The 6000-nt window shown below is 40.5% G+C and overlaps 1 protein-coding gene across 1 annotated transcript in view; it reads left to right on the top strand.

Moving 5' to 3' along the window:
- The first annotated feature begins 944 nt into the window (after positions 1 to 944).
- The window catches only part of LDB3 (LIM domain binding 3), a 189991-nt gene continuing 184935 nt past the window's right edge, over positions 945 to 6000 (top strand). The window contains exon 1 of the mRNA XM_075000116.1: positions 945 to 1016. The gene's annotated coding sequence lies outside the window, so the exon portion shown is untranslated. The remainder of the gene's footprint in view (positions 1017 to 6000) is intronic.

Genomic DNA, 6000 nt, shown 5'->3' with positions numbered 1-6000 from the left:
GATCAGAGTAAGGATAGGAATAGTGGCAAGGTTGAGCACTAAGACCTAGGGAAGGCATTACTTCATATACCCATCCCCTGGGTTTTACATATGTATTTATTGTTGCATTGATATATCCTGTCATCCTTCAGGGCAGGGAAGAGGTGTGTCACAGACCTGTGGTCAAGTTTAAACTGTATGCCATATCATGGCACTGTGCTGTCATGAAACTTTAATTTATTGATGGGGGACCTTGCAAAGGTTTGTGGATTTGATTTAGACAAGCGTGTAAGTTTAGAAGGCAATAATAGGTACCACTTCTGTACAGCCTGGAACCAAGGGATCTTAAAGCACTAACATACATTTTCCTCTCAGCCAAAGCTATTGGAGTGTCAGTCCTACTCCATTTCCTGCATGTGGCAGAAAATGCATTCTGCCTTTACCTCCCCTTTCCTCTCACATCTCAAAGTCACAGAGGTTTCATAGGGTTGGTGCATTTTATTTCAGCCATTAGAATCAACCACAGTCACTCATGGGTCTATTCAGTGACTATACATGGCAATTCTTACTCATATGAATAGTTAGGTTTAAGCCAGTGTGGCTCCCCACATGAACAACAGTTGCAGCTTGTGTCTAAGGGTAACAGGAGCAGATCCTGCTGACCACCCAATTTTATACAAGTCAACCTTCCCTATTTATTTGGGGAAAAATATTTGTCTTGTTCCCAAAAAGCTCTCCTCATGAAATGGAGGCAAAATATGTATTCCAGTTTCACCCGCCCCAAACTGTAGATTCTGAATGATGACCAGTATGTACCAAAAGGTAAAAACTATGCACTTTTCAAACAAACTCTGAAAATATTTTAAAATAAACGGGGCATATAGCTTTAAGAGATCCACCTTAAGCAAGGCTCCCCTCTCCCCTCCCCGCAGCCTTTGGCCTGAGTGAACTACGTCATTGGGGATGCGGGCATCAGATAAATCTGCAGCTGGAGCAACAGAAGAGGCACAAGAGGATATCTGCAGAGCTGCTCCCAGGTAGAAGTGATCGGCCCATCTTTAGCTAAGCATTGCCAACTTTCTAGCTACATTGGTTCCTCTCCTAGTAACCAAGGGCCTTTCCTAACTACTCTTCACTTATTGCGTGTTGATTCTTTCTGTTGGTGATAGTTTTCTTCCTTTTCCCCTCTCTGAATGGAGCATGGTAGATTTATTTACTGAGGTTGCTGTCATGTTATTTTCTTTTCATGCTTCTGCCTGTTGGGGTATTAATCAGTCTGGTGTGCTAGCTGGGATTTACTTCAAGCCATTTGTTCACTAATCACTTAGGATCAGCTGTTGGATTCCTCCCCCCCCCCCCCCCCCCCCGAAGCTCGTAGGTCACCCAGTATTAATCAGAGACCGTTTATTGCCAACATATCAACTTCTCTCTCTCTCTCTCAACCTTCCTTTCCCCCTAAACCAAAGAAAAAAAGAAAAACTACTTTTAAATCTTCATTTATCATTTTTATTTTTTTAGTTAGTTGCGTACTAAGGGAAGGATTTGTGGTACACTTGGAATAAGCCATTTGTATTTGGCAAGCTATTTGCTGAACTAGTGTCAAAATTCGTTGTTAAACATATTTGCTAGTTAGCTACAGAATATATTATATTAGTTGTGAATATGACCCTTCTTCAGATTTTGTTCAGGAAATTAACAAACTGATGTACACAATTTTAATGTTATTAACAAAAACCTGTTTTTTTTTTTTCTGTCCACTTTATTTGTGGTGCCAATCTTAGTTTAAAAGTCAGTTTGTTTTAAAACATCTCCAGCAGCAGCATAACTTCTATGTAGCCTGCTGTGAACACCTACACAATTTAGATGGTGCAGGTAACTTCTGTACTGCATGATATTCATAAGTGTTACAGCATTGCATATGTGAATTAATGCTGGATGAAGTTTACTGGGTGAATTTTACAGAGAACTCATGATCCAAACTTGACAGTACGATTGCAAACTTTTTTCTAAAGCTAACAGATGCAGGAAAATAAATATACATAATGGTTATGCATCTGCTCGTCTCATGTCGTTTGAGGCATTAGGTGTAGTAAAGCTCTTTTCACCAATTAATAAAGGATTTAAACTTGTTTTGAGTAGAAATGCATTATAATGTCCTAACACTAAAAAGGCTGAATTTAACAATCCCAAACTGCTGACCATTTAAGCAACTGTAGCTGGACTTCAGCATTTCTAACAGTTTTTCCTCTCCTGAAAAAACACTTCAGAAGTAACTTTGCAGTTTGAACAGCATGGAAAACAAGAGGAGAACCTTTTCACAGAGGTTAGATACGATATACCCGAATGTTCAAACTTTTCAAAATAGTTACCTCTTTTAAAAATATATAGAAATACCTCCAATACCTACAATTTTTTAAGATGAACAATTTTTTTCTACCATTGCAACGTATTTGTTTAAACAAGTTAATCTTAATTGGTTGGTTGGAAGAAATTGCCTATAGTCAATAAACTTGCCTTTGTACTTATGATTGTGCAAAAAGGATAAAACAAAAAGGATAAATGAAAACAAAATTAGATCCACATAAAGTAAATACAGTATTTTATTCATAAAAATGTAAAGAAATACTGAGTTAAGGTGTCCTTTGGAAGAACTCTGTGTACCCTTAGGGCAGGGGTTGGCAACCAAAATAATGAGAAGAGCCAGTTTTTTCCAGTCTGTTTTTAAAAACCAAAGGTCAATAATTCAGGAGCTATAATGCATGTGAATACAAGATGGCCCTTAATAAATAGTGTCCAACTATAGTTTTGGTAACCCCTATTTTAAGAACAGCATGCACACCATGATTTGTAGTGTGATACATATTTACTGCAGGATGTTCACAAACTTTTTTTGTATTGTATTTCCTCATGCTTTACATGTGTGTTTGTACCACTGTCTTCCTGACTTTCACTTCCAAACCTTCTCCCTCTGGAGAATGCTAGGGGAAGTTATCCAACGTTTTGAGATCACATTGTTTGCTATTTAGATATGAGTTGTTCATTTTGAGGCTTTTAGATAGTCATCGTTTATCGAAAATAATCTTTTTTTTTTTTTCTTTAAACTTTGCAGTGCTAGCATCTGGAGCCTCAAAGAAGTCCTTAAAGAGCTACATGTGGCTCTGGAGTTGCAGGCTGTAGACCCCTGCCTAGGGGTATACGTAACTGTACCCTTGTTTGGGAACTGCTGATATATCATAGCCATAGGATGTTGCTGTGTGCACAAGTAACATATATCATTTGTAAATGAGCTGTGCATGAAGTGGTTTGCTATGCGCTTCTGTAAAATATTCGTAGACATCAACATTTTTCTTTATTGATAGAAGAGGCAGCGGGTGGGGGGGGGTGTGTTGGCAGGCAGTTTAAATGTTGATTTGAAATTGATCCTTTTGGGATCTATCAAAATACAATTGTTCAGTTTGTCTGCGTCTGAAGGCAAAATAGTTTACAGGCCTCATATCACCAAAGCATAGCAGAATACATTATGAATGATTGATTGCAAATGAATATAAGGATTATATTCTCCCAGAACAGACCAGTGGTTCTTTTTAAGGCCTTATAGAGATTTTGGTAGCTCTCGGGTACAGAACCCTTTGTTTAACATTCCTTATCTCTTTATTTTTTTTAAAATCAAAAATACTTTTTTTCAGGAAGAGAACATATGTCCAAGTAACAGAAAAGTACATGAAGTGCATTAATTCTAATAACTTTTTTGGCATTTCCTAGGTATGACACCAACCTTGCGGCTCAGTTGCCTTTGATGTCTCTTGTTTTGAAAATGATGGGAGTATGCAGGCTTACAATCAGGATTTGGTCGCACATTCTCATTTTGTTAAAGTGTTAGAGTAAAACATTTCACAGAAGATACGGTACTTGTTTGGTCCTGTAACGTTTAGTAGAGTACAGGTACTTTGGTATGCAAAGATTTTACGGCTTCCTGGCTTTGGACAGAAGGGTAGGTTGTTAGCTCTTCATGTAGCATGTCCTCTTCCAGAGTCTCCCAGTATCCAGAGGCACAGAAATTAAAATTAAGAGCTATCCAAGGTCTCTCTGATTATGAAGTAAGCTTTGTGCTCTGGATCAAGATTCTAGTGAATTGCAGCTCAGGCTGGCACAAATTATCAAGCTTGATGACCACTGAAATACAGAAATTGAGTGGGGCATCTGGTTGAGGACCAAGGCTTATGGGTGGGGCCATGTGGGTAACCTCACATGACTGCTGTCTATGTGGTACACATTCTCTGGATGAGTAAGGGACTCCAGAACTGTCAGTCTGACATGTCTCATCACCATGAAGTTCTAACAACTTACTTTTTAAGCTCCTCTGGATCTCCTGGAAATTTCAGATTTGTATCAGTCTTTTGAGGAAGATTGAGTCAGTTATTTTATCTGGACTAGTTTCATTTTCTCGGACCCCAGTTATCATTTTAGTCATACACACTTGATTATCTAGCGTTATGTAGGCAAATGTCAGGTTCACAGCGAGTAAGGTGCTTCAGGGGTGCCTAAACTATGTAGGTCTGCTGCTAAGCTTCAGGGAAGTTCCCAAACCCAAAAAGTGCTGTACCTTAAAATACCACATACAACTTCACATTTTTTTAAACTGTGGTGCAAGTTTCATCGCTAAAACATGTTGATATACAGCACAGTACAGGCAGAACCTCTGTAATCTGGAACACTCCTCTGGCAAATTCTGTAGTCCTCCCTGATTTTAGTTAGGCAGATGACCACTCATAATGGGTGTGGCCAAGTTTCTTGTGGTCCCATAAAGACTGTTTGCAGCTGCCAGTGCTGGATCTCGGTGTTCTGTGCTGTTTAGTTTTTAATTTACCCCTAAATGTCTTGTAAGAGCCCAGTAAGCTATGGAAGTGTTGGGCGATCATATCTCCCCGCCCAAGTATGGGACAGGAGATATTGGCGGGGAGGGGCAGCTCCTCCCTGGGAGCCAGGAAGGAGGTGGTAGCCTCCGGTGCTCTCTGGGAGGCCCTGGGAAGCGGCAGCCACCCACGCTCCCCCCTGCTTCCCCAAGGCGCAGGGAAGTGACCTAGTGCTGTCTAGCCAGCAGCTGCGCCTGCATCTGGGCAGGTAAGTGGGGGAGGGCCCAATGCAGGACAGTTAGTCCCTTTTACAAAAATAAGTAGGGGTGTCTTTTTGGCATCCCAAATACGGGATGGATGGTCACCCTACTGGTCTGGCTCCAGTCGGCTCTGGAGTGTATGGGCCGAGAGAGGTTCCATGTGTACAGGATTTTACAATATCTAAGAGGGTATATTTTGGGTAACTTTTTTAGATTACTTGATTTATATTAGTTTAGGAAATAGTACACAATACTTGTTACCTGTGTGAAGCTGTAAATGCAGCAAAATGGTAAGAACTAGTACTCTTACACAGACACGGTAGCATTCACATTTTATTAACTAAGTCTTAGGGAAACTATATTTTCCAAATGGCCTTAGGGTTCACACAGGGTGACGCGATGTGGGGAGAGGTCACACACGCTCACTTCCCTCTGCAAGTCTATCACATGGGAGTGGGTGACTGACTAACACAACTCTCTGTGCCCAGCCTGCTCTTCCGCCCATGCCTGGCTGGGCCCACTCTGAGTACCTGGCACTACATCTTCCCGAGTCAGTCTGTGTGTTGGGGTGGGGTGGAGAATACAGAGCCAGTTACCTTGTCATAGAAGACAATCAGGTCAGGAATGACTTGTCTGTGGTGAATCCATGCTGACTATTCCTAATCACTCTCCCCTTGTCTAAGTGCTTCAAAATGGTTTCCTTGAATATCCTGTCCATGATTTAATAAATAAGCATGATTTAGTAAGATATTGATTTTGATGGAGAAGTCTCTTTAAAACTAGTTCAACAATAAGTTCAACAAATGCATTTCCCTTTTTCTTCTATCTGGAAGAAAAGGAATGAGCCTTTCAACGGGGAAGGGAATGGTTTGAAAGGAGAGTAGGGATGGATAAAAAGGACAGAGACT

The sequence above is a fragment of the Carettochelys insculpta genome, chromosome 7 (assembly GCF_033958435.1).
Source record: "Carettochelys insculpta isolate YL-2023 chromosome 7, ASM3395843v1, whole genome shotgun sequence".
Taxonomy (NCBI): domain Eukaryota; kingdom Metazoa; phylum Chordata; order Testudines; family Carettochelyidae; genus Carettochelys; species Carettochelys insculpta.
Note: the sequence above shows the minus strand (reverse complement) of the source record. Positions and strands in the feature narration are given on the sequence as shown.